This window comes from Hyla sarda, chromosome 2, assembly GCF_029499605.1.
Source record: "Hyla sarda isolate aHylSar1 chromosome 2, aHylSar1.hap1, whole genome shotgun sequence".
NCBI lineage: Eukaryota > Metazoa > Chordata > Amphibia > Anura > Hylidae > Hyla > Hyla sarda.
In genome coordinates, this window is record NC_079190.1 from 243679043 (window position 1) to 243696630 (window position 17588).

The window sequence follows — 17588 nt, forward strand, 5'->3', positions numbered from 1 at the left end:
TCTTACTTTCAGTTTAAACTGAGCCATAGGTTATCTTATTTAATATTATGCTATAAGAAAAAGTTAAGATTGTGTTACACAGATCACAATACCAAGTCAAGGATTATTGGTGGTAAAAATGAAAGAAGAGCAATTTATTGCTTATGAACATGCCAAGTGCTTACAGATTGTGTAGAAGTGCATGGAAGCCATATTGGTCCTTATTATAGACCTACAGTGCTGCCTTACAGGTTCTGTCAGGTGCCATATTTTCATAGATATTATTGTATGGCTTGGTTCACATAACAATTTTACAGTCCGATTAACAGACAGTAAAATAGGACCAAAACTGATTTCCTGAAATCATATACAATCATATTCTAAGTACGGTAATTGTTTGACATCTGATTTAAAATCGGAACCAAAAATTGTATGGTAGAAAATGTAAAGCATTTTCATCCAATTTTTACACTCCTTGTAGCTGGTGTACCAAAATGGCAACCAGGCTCCAAAGACTGGTTCTGTGTGTGTGTGTGTGTGTGTGTGGGGTGGGTGGAGGCAAGGCTGCTGTTATGCATTATATATAGGGCAGTGTCTTTTCGGAGGAAGAATCTAGAAGTTTCTAGCACTTTCCAGAGTATTCTAATGATCCTGCGCATGAGTAAAAAAGAAAAAAAAAAAAAAGTGTGATAAATCTTATGAAATCGCACAGTCACACAATTCAGTGCGATTTACATCATAGTAATAGTACAGACAATAGTAATCTAAAAATCACACACGATTTTAATCAAATTTTGAATCCGGGCAAACAATCGTGGTCAACCACAATTTTACCCCTGACATAAAATCGTGCAAAATCGGATGCGGATCATAAGTTATGTATGTGTTGGATACAATTACTCAATGGAAGTCAATGGATACAGTTTGTACGATTTGAAGGTAAAAAAATCGGGAGAAGAAGTAGAATGGTAAAATCGTGATAAGAACCCACCCTTAGTGAGAAAACAACAGTACGAACAGTGTTGGATGAGATTTCCTTTCTGTTGGACTGGTACAAAATGCAACATAAAAAACCATCTGCCTCTGTTTAAAATCTAAGGCATGCAGAGGTATTGTAGAGGACTTATGCACCTCTATGGAAGCCCTATTACAGCACATGCATGCATCCTTCAGCACACCTATGGGACTAGAGGTAGGTCAACATATCCTTGGAGATAGCTCATTTCCATTCAAGTGTGTAGTAAAAAAATAATTATCAGATTGCTATGTATCACACAGGTACGACTGGTACAAACACGTTCACCATTTAGTTTTATGAAGTCATTTTAATGACTCCACCATTTCCTGAGGGCAGAGACTTGACCTGAATGTGCAGCAATTAATATTTTATTTGTTTTTGGGTGTTTATATCAACTGAGAATAGAACCAATATTTTATTTAACTGAGGAAAGGGTACGGGAGGCGGAAGGTAGCACTGGTGAAAGAGAAAGACGTAATCCTGTACGACAATGTGGTACCTGGCGATACTTGTAGCTTTTTGTGTCTCCACAGTAAATGGCCAGGGTAAGTTTATTTTGTATTTATTTACTAATTGTTTGTTGTATTATTTTATACTTTTAAACCTAGGGGATGTTTTGATGTATGTCCTTTAGTTCCCACAAGTTTTTTATTGTAGATTGTATAATATGCATTACCATAGACAATTTATAGAAAACTCTCTTTTCACCATAGTTATAACACAACAAATACAAACAATACTGTTTCCATTATATTTAATATATTGTATAATGTACTTTTCTACCTCTACAAGAAATTATGTGGAACAACATTAAAAAATATAGTTTGTGAAATATTTTAATGATCTCAATAAATTTTGTATATAGAGTATTGGGGGAATTAATTATTGCATGCAGACTATATTTTTGCTTTAAATCTGTTGTCAGTTGCTTTTTTTATGACTTTTTTGCAACTTTTAGAGTAGACAATTTTCTCATTATTGGGTAGGTATGTCAAAATGAAGTTGTTTCTCTGCAGTGGTCATGAATTTATCTTGTGCGACTTTTGGTGAAAGGTCGGGAAGAAAGTCACAAAGCCCTCAACTTGTCTCAAATCTACACCAGCCCAGACCTGGCTACCAAAACTGACAAGCATTATTAAAAAGTCTTACAATTTGTCGCTACGGGTTGCCAAGGTGTATTGATATGTAATTTTAAATACATATGTACTAAAAAAAAACATATTTATTACATACCATGCAACCATTTAATACATTTAGCACACATACACATTAGCACCACGCAAATTGTAAGGGGTACTCCAGTGAAAACAAATTTGTTAAAATCAACTAAAAAAGTTATACAGATTTGTAAATTACTTCTATATAAAAACCTTTATCCTTCCAGTACTTAGCTGCTGTGTAGCTCTTTTTTATCTGCCTACAGTGCTCTCTGCTGACACCTCTGTACATGTCAGGAACTGTCCAGAGCAGAAGAAAATTCCTATAGTAAACCTCTCCTGCTCTGGACAGTTCCTGACATGGACAGAGGTGTCAGCAGAGAGCACTGTGGTCAGACCGAAAATAACTACACAACTTCCTCTGAAGCATACAGCAGCTGATAAATACTGGAATGGTTAAGATTTTTAAATAGTAATTTACAAATCTGTTTAACTTTCTGGCACCAGTTGATTAGAAAACATTAGTTTTTTTTACTGGAATAACCTTTTAAGGTATAGAAAATCATTCACCAATGCCACCCTTCATAAATTCCACCTGACATCCTTTTAAAATAATGTACCGTAGTCCTAATGGATCTCTCCATTTAGGTTAGAACTTAAAGTATTACAGAAGGTCCTGTGTTCCCTGGAATTATTGCATTTTTAAATAAAATAGTAACATCATACTAGAATTTCATGTCAAATAAATTTACGAAACACCAATTTTTTCTTTTTCTAATATAAAACTTTTGATGTTTCTTTTTGCATGTATACAAAGAAATATATTTAGGGACACCTTCACCTTCCAAGCTCCTTAAAGGGGTTAATCACCATAAGGTGATTTTAGTACATACCTGCCAGGCTATCTGGGTATTTCCTGTTGGAGTATGGTCTCTTAAACTACACATCCCATAGTTCCATGTTTGTAAGTGTGAAGTTACATTCCTCCCTCCCACACATCAGCCACCCCACCCAGTGTTTTCTAATCAGGGTGCCTACAGCTGTTGCAAAATTATCTCTCTGTCGCTCTACCCCTTGAAGCAGGACTAGCTTCCTTTGCACAACTGACTAATGATGTCAGGTCTCAACTCATTGCAACCTGGGAAACTCTGTGACATGAGACATTTTTTATGCTGTTAAAAATAAATATTGGGGCGAAAATCAGATAAGAATTGTGAGAAAATCGTCACACACAGGTACAGACACTATATTATGATCTACACTAACTTTACAGCCCCTGTAGCATAGTCAAATAGAAAAAAATCCTGGAATACCCCTTTAGGCTAAATTTCCACTTGGTTTTCTTTCTGGCAGTTTTTGGAATACTGCCACTGCAGTTTTTGAGCTAGAGCCAGAAGTGTATTCAAAAGGAATAGGACATATAAAGGAAGGACTTACACTTCTCCTCCCTTATGGATCCACTTCTGACTTTGGCTCAGAAACTGCAGTGGCAGTATTCCAAAAACTGACAGAAAAAAAACCAAGTGGAAATTTAGCCTTAATGCTACAACCCTCGACATACACGTTAGTCTACATACCCAACCCTGTTTCTGGTGTCACAGACTTGACTTTTGTGCAATCTGACCAGGAACATACAAGCCTGGAAGTATGATATATGCAGATTTATACATTTGTTAGTAATACCTATTTTTGGTAATTATTCTAAATAAGCAGTCATTCCAAACTTACATATTCATAAAGAAATATATACTTTAAAAATAAGCATATATTAAAGTAAAACTGTCAGATATTTTCTCCCGCACTATCCACAGATACTGATGGATAGTGCAGGAGACGCTTATTTAAATGAGCCCTTCCTTGCCCGGATCCGCCCGGCCGTTCGCCCGCAATTATAGTTTTATTCTATGTATATATCTTGCTGTAACTGGCACGGGCGGGGCTTCTGCAGGTTAATTGGCACTGACGTCAGTGCCGCTTATGAATATTCATCCCCCCTCCCTCCAGTTAGGAGCGGCGAAGAGAGGGAGAACTGGAGGGAGGGGGGATGAATATTCATAAGCGGCGTTGACGTCAGTTCCAGTTAACCTGCAGAAGCCCCGCCCGTGCCAGTTACAGCAAGATATACACATAGAATTAAACTACAATTGCGGTCAAGCGGCCGGGCGGATCCGGGTAAGGTAGGGCTCGTTTTAATCAGCATCTCCCGCACTATCCACCAGTACCTGTGGATAGTGCGGTAGAAAATATCTAACAGTTTTCCTTTAAGCCAGCCCAGAGAATGGCTAGAAAGAGTGATTCTCACTAGAAAAGACAAAGTTTGTTTATGCATTACATAAACAGCATATTGATTTCAAAGTGAACTGTGTAATGCTTCTTTTCCCATATGGAGGAACATAAAGGGGTACTCCGTTGGAAAAAAAATTCTAATCACCCGGTACCAGAAAGTTAAACAGATTTGTAAATGACTTCTATTTAAAAATCTTGACCCTTCCAGTACTTAACAGCTGCTGTATACTACAGAGGAAGTTGTATAGTTATTTTCTGTCTGACCACAGTGCTCTCTGCTGCCACCTCTGTCCATGTCAGAAACTGTCCAGAGTAGAAGCATATCCTAATAGCAAACCTAATACCAAACCCCTTTAATACATCTAGGAGACTTGGTCAGGGTCTCTTAGGATGCTTTTCGGTGTTATAATACAGAAGTATTGCAGTATATTATAGAAGCAATCTACATGTCACATGTTCAAGTTCTCTGATGGGACTAAATGAAATAAATCTGGACCAATGTATGTGAATTGAGTGGCGTGTAGTATGGTTTATGTGTAAATAATTTATTATTATGCTTACATCATGTTTTGGCATAAAATGTTTCGTAGAAAGATAAAATTAATGACTTTTTGGCTGCATTTAAAAAGTCCCCATCAAATTCACTATTTTTCTGCCTGTATTAACTTTTTGGATTGTTGCCACAAATGTAGACAAATCCCACAAATGTGTTTTTCGTGTTTTTTTTTGTATGTTTTGTTAGGATGCAGACTGTTATTGATGTCACATCAGTACATCAGTATTGTGACCAACTCTCTCTAAAATTAGGGAACAAGTAACTATGATAGATATAATACACAGTATGAGTATTCAGTACCTAGATCCACTAACCGAAAACTTCAATAATAAACAGTATATTATGAATATATTATGGCAGCTATACATGTATTATTTAATTCATTTGTAAACCAATGAATATCTGTCTTTGTACATCCAGTAGATGTTTTTACAATCAACTGTGTTCCAAACCTTGCTGCACCTAATCTAATTGGAAGAACCACGCTTTCTACGTTCACATTACAAAACCCATGCTGTATTGCCCAGGATAGTAGAATTTTACCAACTGACACTATTGTGACCGTAGTGGGTTTCGGCAATGGTAAGTAAAGTGACTAAACAATTTTATGGTATTAGTATTAAGATGCTTGTGGGATTTAGACCCAAACCTCAAATTGGACATATATAGTAATGTAGAATAGTTTACACTGAATATAGGACACTACTTGGTTGTTTAAGCCATAGTTGTTCTTCTGTTTTCATTATAAGTCATTGTACAGAGTATACTGTGATGATCCAAAAAACGGATCATTTTACAAGCAAAACTGGGTCTCAAATTTTCAGGTATTGTTTTTATATTTGAATATTTTTTGAGACTTTTTTTCACCTGTTTTTGGCTAATTAAGCTGCTGCCCAATTTAACACTTGCATGTGTGGAGATAAAGCAAAAGCATATGGTTTGGGGCTATAAATGAACTAAAACTGACCAAAAATGGCCCAAGCTTTATCTGTTTTTTGAAACATATACAGCCCCAGACAAGTCACTTGCACTTTATTTTATGGCTGTTATAGTTACAGCCATACAATTAAAGAACAGTTTAATGGGGGGCAAAAAAGTCTGTCGATTTTTTATTTTTTTTGACATATAAAACTGATGTTTAATGCCTCAAAATGAGACCTGTTCGTAACTTTGCTATGTAAATTGTTGTTATTTCCCTGTCCTAAACAACTTAATAACAGTAATCACACTATGCATCACACTATTGCGTATAAGAAATACACAGCCCAAGTGCTAAGATACATACAATATACACATTACACAAATTTACAGTGCAATTACAGTATTATTTTTTAGAGCCAATTTTCTAATCTAACTAAAACCCTTATTAGTCCATTTAATTATCTTCCCTTATCATACAAATGGCACCACAAGTCTGTCCCTGTATTACACTGACATGTGTAAGGTGATGTCATAAATAGTATAAAATGCTAATTGCTGTGAAGAATTAGAAAACACTGACAGTGGCACCTCTATCCATTAGTAGTGTTGATCACGAATATTCGAATTGCGAAATTTTTTCGCCAATATCGTCACTTCGCGATTTCGCGAATATTTAGAATATCACTTATTATTATCGTCATGATGAATATTCTTTTTTTTATTTTTCGTTTTTTTTTTTCACAGTACACATCACAATGATGTGTACTGTGTAAATAAAAAGTGATCATCCCTCCCTGCTTCCAGCTTGTGGTCCAAAGAAGGCGAATATGCGAATGCAAATTTTATGCGAAAATTATGCGAATATCGGCACTTCCAGAGGACACTGATCCCTCCCTTCTTTAAGCTTGTGGGCCAATGAGAAGGATGCAAATACAGTTGTTAGAGGTTAGCAACATCCCTAGCAACCAATAGGAAAGTAGTTGAAAGATATAATCACGCATGCAAATACTCGCGAATATAGGACAAATATTCGTCCAAATATTCGCAAAATATTGCAAATTCGAATATGGCCTATGCAACTCATCACTATCCATTAGCTCTGCATTGTACTGCAGCTAATGTCTCAAGTGACTAGGGCAAACCTACAATACTAGACACAGCCCATACACAAGGAAAGTGTTGTTTCTGTACCTTTTTTCTTTTTGGATTATAGAAAGTAATAACCAAACCTAGCTGCCATACTTCACTGTTCAACTGACTAGAACTTACTTATTAATGTGTAATGTGTCTTTATTTCTTCCTGTTTTTCAGGTATAAACAGTCTTAATGGTTTAACGTTCAATGCAATCAATCCACCATTATTCTCCAATTTTAATAACACTGGTTTTTTTGCTGCTACAAGTGGATCTGTTAGGGACCTTTGTCCTTTAACTGGAAATCTACCCGCAGGACTACGAATTGGAGATAATGTTTTTTGCCTGATTAATGGAAACATACCATATTGCAATGCCCCCCTTCCCTTCGTAGGGCCTTACAGGTAAATAGTCATAAATGATGTATGGAAATGTCAATCCTATACTGATTATTTTCCTATTTGTCTATTTTAAAATTGAGAATATCCCTGTGAAATAAGTGTGATAAAATACAATTGAAAGACATTTGTCAGATTTTATGAAATCAGTGTAACACAACCTAAGGGTTTTAACTCTTCATATAACACCTTGATCACCACTTCATGGCAATATTTCTCTTAAAAATTGCACTTTAAATAAAAAAAATGCATTCAAACAGAATGCAGTGTGAACTGACACCAGCCGACTTCTAAGCCTCAGCTGTCTTGTCTACTGGTTGCTGGAGTAACAAGATGATAAGGTTGGTCATATTATGTGAATTGAACCACTACCTCTCTTTGCAAAGCTAAAGGGTTAATGTGAAATGTAGGAAGCATTACAATTTCAGTTTTGTTCTAAATCAGAAATCAACATGGCTTTAAACTCATGCCTGCCACATCAGCTAAAACAGGAAAGCACAATGCATAAACAAGAACCTTTATATTATTCTCTTAAAATAGCCTATGCAGCACTATAAAGCAAAATAAAAAATGCTTTTTAAGGTGAATGGGACTGAGCTGCAATACTACATTCAACCTGTAGAAAGGTGTGGCACTGTTTACAGAAGAAAGCATCCATATTTTCCTCAACTTCTACAGTCCCTCTAGGGGTGATGAACAACAGATTACAGAATGCAGACTCTCCAATATTTCAAAATAAAGACAAACACCCTCAGCAAATCTGGAACAGTTTAACAGTAGTGCAAAGTTCTCTGGAGTTGTCTTCAGGGATCATAGCTGCTTCAGGGCACTATATGACTTGTAGTCCTTGCTGACTAACTGGCTTCTTGCTTGCTTAATTATGTTTAGGCTGTTCTGGATTTGGGTGTTTACCGTATAGGAAATTTGGGACAGACCCTGACTCTACTCTCCACATAGGTATCAGGAATTAGGGCTTAATGCCAGGTGAAAATTCTAAATTTATGGACCGGAGGTGCTAGAGGCTTTCTAGCTCCGGTAATCCTCTTCTTTGCTAATGGCGTCAGCGGGCTCTCTTGGTTCTTCTCCCCACTGCAGACTTGCTCCTGGCTGGAGTGGAAATCCTAGTCGACAGGATCCTGTGAAGGGTGCTGTAGCTCTGGAACAATTTAATGCAGCAACTGGATTTTCTTAGGCCTGTCCTTATGTTGTGAGATACAGGTCCACAGCAGAGGTCTTGAGGTGGCCTCCACTCTCTTCTCCTCACACTACACTGATTAGCTCTTCCCAGTCTAGCAGACTTGGGGGGAGTCAGGACCGCAGCCCTGGTTGGCTAACGCAAGCATGTGATTCTCTTACCATCCTCCTGCACAGACAGGTTAACCCCTTAGGACACAACAGCAGAAAAGTGCATTGACATTACATTGCAAGGTAATAAATAACACATTTCGACATGCGTAGTTGTACAGGAGCAAACACGCTAGGTGATGTCCACCTGACAGGTCAGGAAGACAGATGTGTTCTGCACCGGGATATCACAAGTGCCCATCAGAGTCCACTTGATAGGGAAAACAGATAACCAGTGAAGACCTTGCAAAAATATAGATCTATAAGAGCAGAATTAAACAAAAGGAGAGATTTTCAACTGGTTGATATATACGGTATATATCTCTATATATCTCTCTCTCTCTCTCTATATATATACATATTATATATATATTTTTTTTTTCTTTAATCTATTGATTTGCTTTTAAGAAATATCTTGACACAAACATTCTAACTATTAGAACTGTGAACTTATAGAACAGTCTACCTCAGGAACTGGTCACAGCAGGAAAAATTAACAGCTTTAAAACAGGATTAGATACATTCCTGGAACAAAATAACATTAATGCTTATGAAGAAATATAAAATCCCATCCCTTCCCCAATATCGCGACACACCCCTACCCTTCAATTCCCTGGTTGAACTTGATGGACGTATGTCTTTTTTAGACCGTACTAACTATGTAACTATGTAACTATATTCTCTATGGCCCAGATTTATGAAACTGTGTGAGAGAAAAAGTGGAGGAATCTTACCACAGCGACCAATCACAGCTCAGCTTTCACTTTACCAGAGCTTGTTAGCTGAGCTGTGATTGGTCGCTGTGGAAAAATCACTCCACTTTTTCTCTCAGTTATATCTGGGCCTATGTGTATATGTTGTACTAACACATCTTAGAACTTTAACCCTGTCCTCATAATTTTTTTTATCTTCTATAGGGTAATACAATTAGTTTATCGTAATGGCACATTAATAGGCAGAACAACAGTATCAACCAATATCTTACTTCGAAACCGTGAGTACAGAGAAGTTTTATTAAAGTTATATACGTTCATCAGCCATAGCAGAGAGAAAAAAAAAACATGTTCCTAATATTGTGTTTATCCTCCTCATGCTATCAAAACAGCCCTGACCCCATTGAGGCGTGGACTCTATAAAACCCTCTTGTTGTTTCTGGCACAAAGCCATTAGCAATACATGTTGTGAGCCGACGCCTCCTTGTTTCCTAGCACATTCTACAGATGCTCTGGGGAATTTGAAGGACAGGTCAACCTTGAAATCTTTGGGAGAGATTTATCAAAACCTGTCCAGAGGAAATGTTGCTGAGTCGCCCATAGCAACCAATCAGATCTCTTCTTTCATTTTTGAAAAGGCCTCTGAAAAATGAAAGAAGCCATCTGATTGGTTACTATGGGCAACTCAGCAACTTTTCCTCTGGACAGGTTTTGATAAATCTCCCTCTTTTTCTTGTTCCTCAAGCCATTCCTGAACATTTTTTGCAGTGTGACAGGGTGCATTATCCTACTGAAAGAGGCCACTGTTAGTAGGGAATGCTATTAGCATGAAAGGGTGTACTTCCTCTGGGACAATGTTTTGGTAAGTAGTATGTGTTAAAGTAAGATCCCAAAGAGTACCAGAACCAAAGGTTCTCACTGCCTTCTTCTTATAGTGCATACTGGTGTCATTTCTTACCAAGATAAATCAGACCATCTCTATAATGTGCATATAGGTGTAACGGACATAAATGTTACAAGACCAGTGAGAATAGATAGGTGTCCCAATGACGTAAAATCAAGAAAATAACACCTTTCTAATAAAATCAATTTATTAATATTACAGATCACACGACCATAAAATAACAGCATGAAAAACATATAAGAGTATGTAAATAAATCGTAGTGATAGTCAAAACATAACAATTGTTAAATGACATTGAGAGGACACACATGCAGATGCATACTTCATTAAAATTAACATCAATACTGGGTGATATCACCATCCAGAGGGGGTCCTAGCTTTCCTTATCTGTCCCTTATCACTCTTGTCCTTGTGACGGAAGCCTGCACTGGTACCTCCTGACTAGACCTAGGTTCCAGAGACTGTATACACATATATTTGGAATGATGCAACCTATCTGGGTGCATTAATGCCGGACTATTAAAATATTCGCTATCATTCCAAATATACATACCCCCTGGGGATACTGTACACTAGTGGACAATATCTTGGCTACAAGGCTGACATTTCTTTACCAAGTGGTCTCTATAGGCCAGGACGTCCTTTGTGACCTATCTTCCCGCCACTGACAGTGCAATCTTTGTATTGTAGATATCATATTGTAGGGGTGACTATACCCCCTGAGTTTCCAATAATCCCTGAGGAACTGGCTGGTCTGTGTACAGAACAGCGAAACGCGTTGGATATGTATCCTTTAAATGGATGCTCTTATGGATCTGTTGGGGGGGGGGGGGGGGGGGGGGGACACCCTCAGAGATTGTTATAACCCACCTGTGAAAGGCTATTTATACCCAAAATGTATTTAGTTATGTTGTTACTGCACTCTCACTGTGTGATGCTAGATTGACATATATACATTGCAGGTGATTTATCCCAGTATTGTAGGAGTTACTTTTTTGCATTGCTACATACTTATCTTGTCTGCTGTGACTAGTACTGGCTCTAAGTTTGGTTATCACACCATAGAGCACACCACGGTGTACAGTCACTAGAACCTAGGTCTAGTCCGTAGGTTCCAGTGCAGGCTTCTGTCACAAGGACAAGAGTCCTGCTTATCTCAGGTAGGGTGATAAGGGACAGATAAGGAAAGATAGGACCCCCATCTGGATGGTGGTATCACCCAATATTGATGTTATCTTTACTACAATGGTACCCAGCTTGAAGTATGTATCTGCATGTATGTCCTCTCAATGTCATTTAACTATTGTTTTGTTTTGACTATCACTACAATTTATTTACACACTCTCATATGTTTATCACGCTGTTATTTTATGGTTGTGTGATCTGTAGTATTAATAAATTGACTTTATCAGAAAGGTGTTTTTTTCATTTTTTTTCAGTAGAATTGTTTTTATACCTAGACATTTTACATCGAAGGAACTAATAAAAGAATACAAAAATGCAACACAACTTAAAAAAAGTGTAAATAACCTTTATTAACTAGTTCCTAACATCTTGTGTCTATCATCTGTCTCTCCATAAGCACAGACATCAAACTAACCTTCTATGTGCAATCGGACAACACCACTTTTCTGTAAAGCCTGAAAGCTTACATATAGGTAAATGTACCTGAGCATTTCATAGAGCTAGTTTAGGAGCTTTTCACACCATTAAAAGTGATGGTGTATCATTAGTGGGGACTTCAACTGCCAAGACCCTCATTGATAGTGAGACTGAAGGGACCAGCCTATTCACCGATAAGGAGGGTACGTGTGTGTATGAATGAAACAGCATGAATCTGTAAATGTGTAAAGCAAATAGTTTTCAAAATTTGTGCCATAAATTGGGTGAACTGTGTTTGTTTATGCCTAGGATAAAGCTTTTATGCATTAAGTCGTGCCTCTTTTCATTTATGTCAGGTTCATTAGGAAAATCTAATTGTAAGGCTAGGTTCACATGTTTCCGGCGTAAACCCAGCCTCAATCTTAATGCAACGGATGCTACAACTGATGACAACGTGCATCAGTTGTCATCAGTTATATCCGGTATCCATTATTGCTGAATGACGGACGGGCGAACGCATTCCCCTGACGATGACGATCCGGCGTGTCCAACCATCCGGCGTCAAAATTGAGATGCTGGATGATTGTAAAATGTCTCATTAAAATTAAAGAAATAAGTTCTAGCATCAGTTTCCGTCCAGAGCACACTGGAGGGAAACACTGCCGGACAACTGATATATGTAAAGGGTCCTAATTGAGGAATCTTTTAATTAATTCACTGGAAGCAAAACTCACAGCCATTTTGTAGGTTTTCCAACCTGTTTTCATGTCTGGAAACGTTTAATTTATTTATTTCTCCCCCATTGTTTCTCTGTTAAATATGCATAATAGGCTAGGGTTACAAGATTCTGCAGTGTGAATGAGACAGCAGAATCCCTTTAACAACCACAGACGTAACAAACAGCAGGAGGCTGTCGGTGTTTGATTGCTCCAAGCCTGAGATCCAGGGGCTTGAGCAATCACCGCAGATAACACTGATCAATGCTATGCTATAATATTGCAAAAAAAATAAGTGTAAAAAAGAGTTAATAAATGTGATTTAACCCCTTTCCTAATTAAAGTCTGAATCACCCCCCTTTTCCCATTTAAAAAAAACTGTGTAAAAAAAATAAATAAACATAATTGGTATTGCCGCGTGCATAAATGTCCAAACTATAAAAATATATCATAGCTATGTGTGATACTTCAAGGATTGGGGTTTCCCCATCTCACCTCTATTACGTTATATCTGACATCTGTAGAAAGGATTTGCAGGTCTGGACAGTAAAGGTATCTGGAAAAATGTAAAGTAAACCAAGTAGACCTAATCAAAAATGTAAACTTATGCATAGCTTCTATTTTGTCCTCCACAGCTAACCCCAGAGGGGTATTAATGTGTATTTATATGTCAGTTTATACAGTGCTTCTAATAGTGACCATTTGTCTTTTGCAGCTAGAGATTTTCGTTCAATTGATACCTCAGTAAAGAATCGCAGCGCTACCATGATTGTCATTACCACCATCCTGCCCATTCTCTTTGCTTTGCTGTTGGCCCTCTTTACTAGTATGCTATTCATGAGCTGGTAAGTGCTAAAACTTCTGAATGCTCTTGTGTTTAGGGACCGTATTTATACATAAAAATACATAAAATATTTCAAACCATGACACACATAAGGTTAGCTTCTGTGACTAAAGAAACAATAAAAAAAAAAACTTAATTCTGTTGATCAATAGGTGTACTTGGGGTTGAACACCCTCCAATCACACATTGATGACTTATCCTATGATGAAAGGTGTGAAGTTTGTCATTTGGACAGTTGCTTTCCCTTTAAGTCAGTGTTTGACTCCTATAAGAAGCCTTAGAACATGACTGGAGTCAAGTCACCCAACTGTAGACAGCTGTATTAGAGATTATCACAAGGATTTGTGACTAATGTGTTTTGTCAGAAAACCTATTTAAAGGGGTACTCCGGCCCTAATACATCTTATCCCTTATCCAAAGGTTAGGGGATAAGATGTCTGATTGGGGGGGTCCCGCTGCTGGTCCCCACAATCTGTCATTCCACACCCACCTCTGGGAGCTCTCCGCAGCATTGGAGGCTCCAAGTGTGAAGTATCGGAGTATTGTGACATCATCGGGACCCATGCGATCAGACATCTTATCCCCTATCCTTTGGCTAGGGGGTAAGTTGTATTAGGGCCGGAAAGGGTTTATCCAGCACCTTTCGTCTTCCCGAGATGCAGCGTGAAGTGTCGGGCCAGGGAAGCACCCTGGCCCAGTGTGTCATACTGCTTTTCAGCGAATAGCTGGACACAAAAATGTGCCACCTTGGACAGCGAGTCACTGACACACTGCGCCCGGGTGCTTCCTAGACCCGACAATCATGCTGCAGCACAGAAAGACGATCACTGAAGGTAAGTACAGGTATATTTTGTTATACCCAAACAATAGACATACTTTTGAAACCCTCTTCCAGCTGCTGTATAACCCCTTTAAACTAAAACAGATGTAAAATGATGTAAAATCTGCATTCACCATGTAATAGAGCAGGAGGAGCTGAGCAGACTGAGATATATATATAGTTTTGTGGAAAAGGATATTTATTCATGTAAACATCTGTTAATTGGGCTAAGTAGCCACGTGGGAGTTTCTTCTTAGGGATTTACAGTTATCTGTGTATAAGCATGCATATAGAGAGTTGTCAATCACTGGGTAGGACCGCCCACTTGACTACTTAGCCCAGAATGAGCACAGAATGTCAAGTTACCCTGTAAGTTTTCCCAAAAAACTATATGTCAATCTGCTGAGCTCCTCCGGTTCTATGACATGATGCCTGCAGACTGGGCTGCATTTTCAATGAGACAGGTTCCCTTTAAAATATTCTATGTTTTCTTCCCCTCTACTATAAAAGAAATGGAATCAGCTAATATAATATTCTGTAATATGTGCTGTTGCCCATTTGTATTATGCTGAACAATACTGTAGTAACAAACAAGGCATAATGGAACTAGATAGAAGTAAAAGCACCTGATTGCCTTATATAATCTTTTATATTTTCAAATATTTAAAAGTGAACATGAATTTTTATTACAAATATTTTCTCTTCCTTATTAAGTTGCTGTTGCCGGGTTTTCACACCCAAGAAATGTCAGGAGTCCTGAATAAGAATAAAAGTTCTGGAGCATGCAGCATCGGAGATCTACGTATTTCATCTATTATTTATATATATGTGATATCTTTGCTAAATCCACTCTTGCTTTAAAATTATATAGACATACATATATATATATATATATATTTATATATATATATTTATATATGTGTGTGTATTAGCTTAATAAAACTGCATAACTGGCGCATATTTTGGTTATTAATTCTGGTCCAAAAAAACTTTTGTAGGCGATAAGTCACTTTAACAGGTCATCTTATTCACTAAGTATTAGTGAATACTTAGTACACCAGCTGGACAATCATTCTGGCCCATATAACCCTACTTTAACCCCTTAACGACCACAAACATAAAGTACGTCCTGGTGCGGCGGTACTTCGCGCACCAGAATGTACATTTACTTCCCATACATGCGCAGCAGCAGATACAATAGGTGTGGACATCCCAAAAAGGGGAAAAGCCACTGGTTGTGGAACACTGGACTACAATGTTGAAAAAATGTAAACAATGTCTATAATAAACAGCACAGTTAAAAACTCTGTCTTGTAACACAATTATGGTCTGTAATAATCTTGTAATACACACACAATTAGCTAAGTTTTCCTGAAATCAGGTACAATTGTAGCATGAATATACTTTAATCTGAAGCTTAAACTATGTCTTAATGATTTCTTTGTACATTTATAGCATGTAGTTATGGCACTGTAAATTAATGGACTAAACACATACAAAATGGTGTTAAGAGTGTTTTTCTCATTCAAAAACTTGATGGAACTAAGTTTTTTATTTGATGTATTAAAGTTGTTTTTTTTTTTTTTTTTTTGGGGGGGGGGGGGGGGGGGGGCTAGTACCATTGATGGCTTATCCTCAGGAGCTAAGTTACAGTTTCACAGCCCCACCACTAGCCAGTTAATGAAGCCAACTGCTTCTGGCTCCATTCACTGTGTATTGCGAGCGCTAACTCATTATGGGGTGCCATATGTAGACTCCCCACCAATCACCTGCCTAGAATCTGCTATTCATTGCCTATCTGCTCCTCTGCCTGTGACATTGTTCAGTGCAAGACATGCTTAAACATACCTCATTCTTGTTAAATGTCCCAATAAAGATTTATATGTACAGTATATGTAGGCTGGAGGGGCTAGTCATAGTAGATGACATCACTTAGGAGGCAGAGTCTGATTTCAGAGACAAGATTCAGCCAAGCTTCTTGAGACAGCAGAGGATGATGCATTGTCTTGGGAGAAAGGGGGAGCCAGGGAGCTGGAGACAATACCACTTTGAAAATTAAAGAACTACACAACTTCCTGTAAGGCTTATTTCATTCAAAAACATACTGAAATCAGTACAATCTGTGATGACATTACATTAGTAAGTTATATGTGATAGAGACCTATGTGTTTTGCTTATCTGCTCCAAATTTATCAACCCCCTGTGCTAGTATGATAAATATGTAGCACATAAGCAAAACTTAAAGGGGTACTCCCTTGGAAAACTTTTTTTTATCAATTGGTGCCAGAAAGTTAAACAGATTTGTAAATTACTTCTATTAAAAAAATCTTAATCCTTCCAATATTTATTAGCTGCTGAATACTACAGATTAAATTATTTTCTTTTTGGAACACTGAGCTCTCTGCTGACAACATGACCACAGTGCTCTCTGCTGACACCTCTGCCATTTTAAGAACTGTCCAGAGTAGGAGAAAATCCCGATAGCAAACATATGCTGCTCTGGACAGTTCCTAAAATGGACAGAGATGTCAGCAGAGAGCACTGTGCTCGAGATGTCAGCAGAGAGCACTGTGTTCCAAAAAGAAAATAATTTCTTCTGTAGTATTCAGCAGCTAATAAATACTGGAAGGATTAAGATTTTTTAATAGAAGTAATTTACAAATCTGTTTAACTTTCTGGCACCAGTTCATAAAAAAAAAAAAAAAAAAGTTTTCCACCGGAGTACCCCTTTAAGCAACAATAACAAATTATGAACTTGCTTACCATAACAAACAATGATATATGCCCCCCTTAATATTATATCTTAACACCTTAAGGATGCAGGGCCAACATTTACACCCTGCGTCCCTTACAGGACTATGAGGCAAGCTCAGGATCTGTGCTTGCCTCGAAGCCAGGGAGTAATGGCCGGACTGGGGCTAAAAACCAGCCCTGGAAAAATGATCATACCAGCCCCAGAGCATTGTGTCATTGTGACAGCTGCCGGGAAGGGACAGTGAAGCCTGGCATTTGATTTGCCAGGCCTCCATAAGAGAACTTTGTTGTGGGAGCGCCCTGAAGTCAAAGGGCAAAGCCGCAACACGCAAGACAGAAATTTGGTATTAATGTTATGTAAAACCCACTTGGGGAAGACAGTAAGAAAAAAAGAAAACCCTCTCTCCCTTGCTCTTGCGCTGCCACCAGAATCATAAAACTCA

At 37.9% G+C, this 17588-nt stretch overlaps 1 long non-coding RNA gene across 1 annotated transcript; it reads left to right on the forward strand.

Moving 5' to 3' along the window:
• The first annotated feature begins 10209 nt into the window (after nucleotides 1-10209).
• Nucleotides 10210-15278, forward strand: LOC130357824 (uncharacterized). Its single transcript, XR_008889287.1, has 3 exons — nucleotides 10210-10367; nucleotides 13443-13572; nucleotides 15106-15278. It is a non-coding gene; the product is annotated as an uncharacterized LOC130357824 (long non-coding RNA).
• The last annotated feature ends 2310 nt before the right edge of the window (nucleotides 15279-17588 follow it).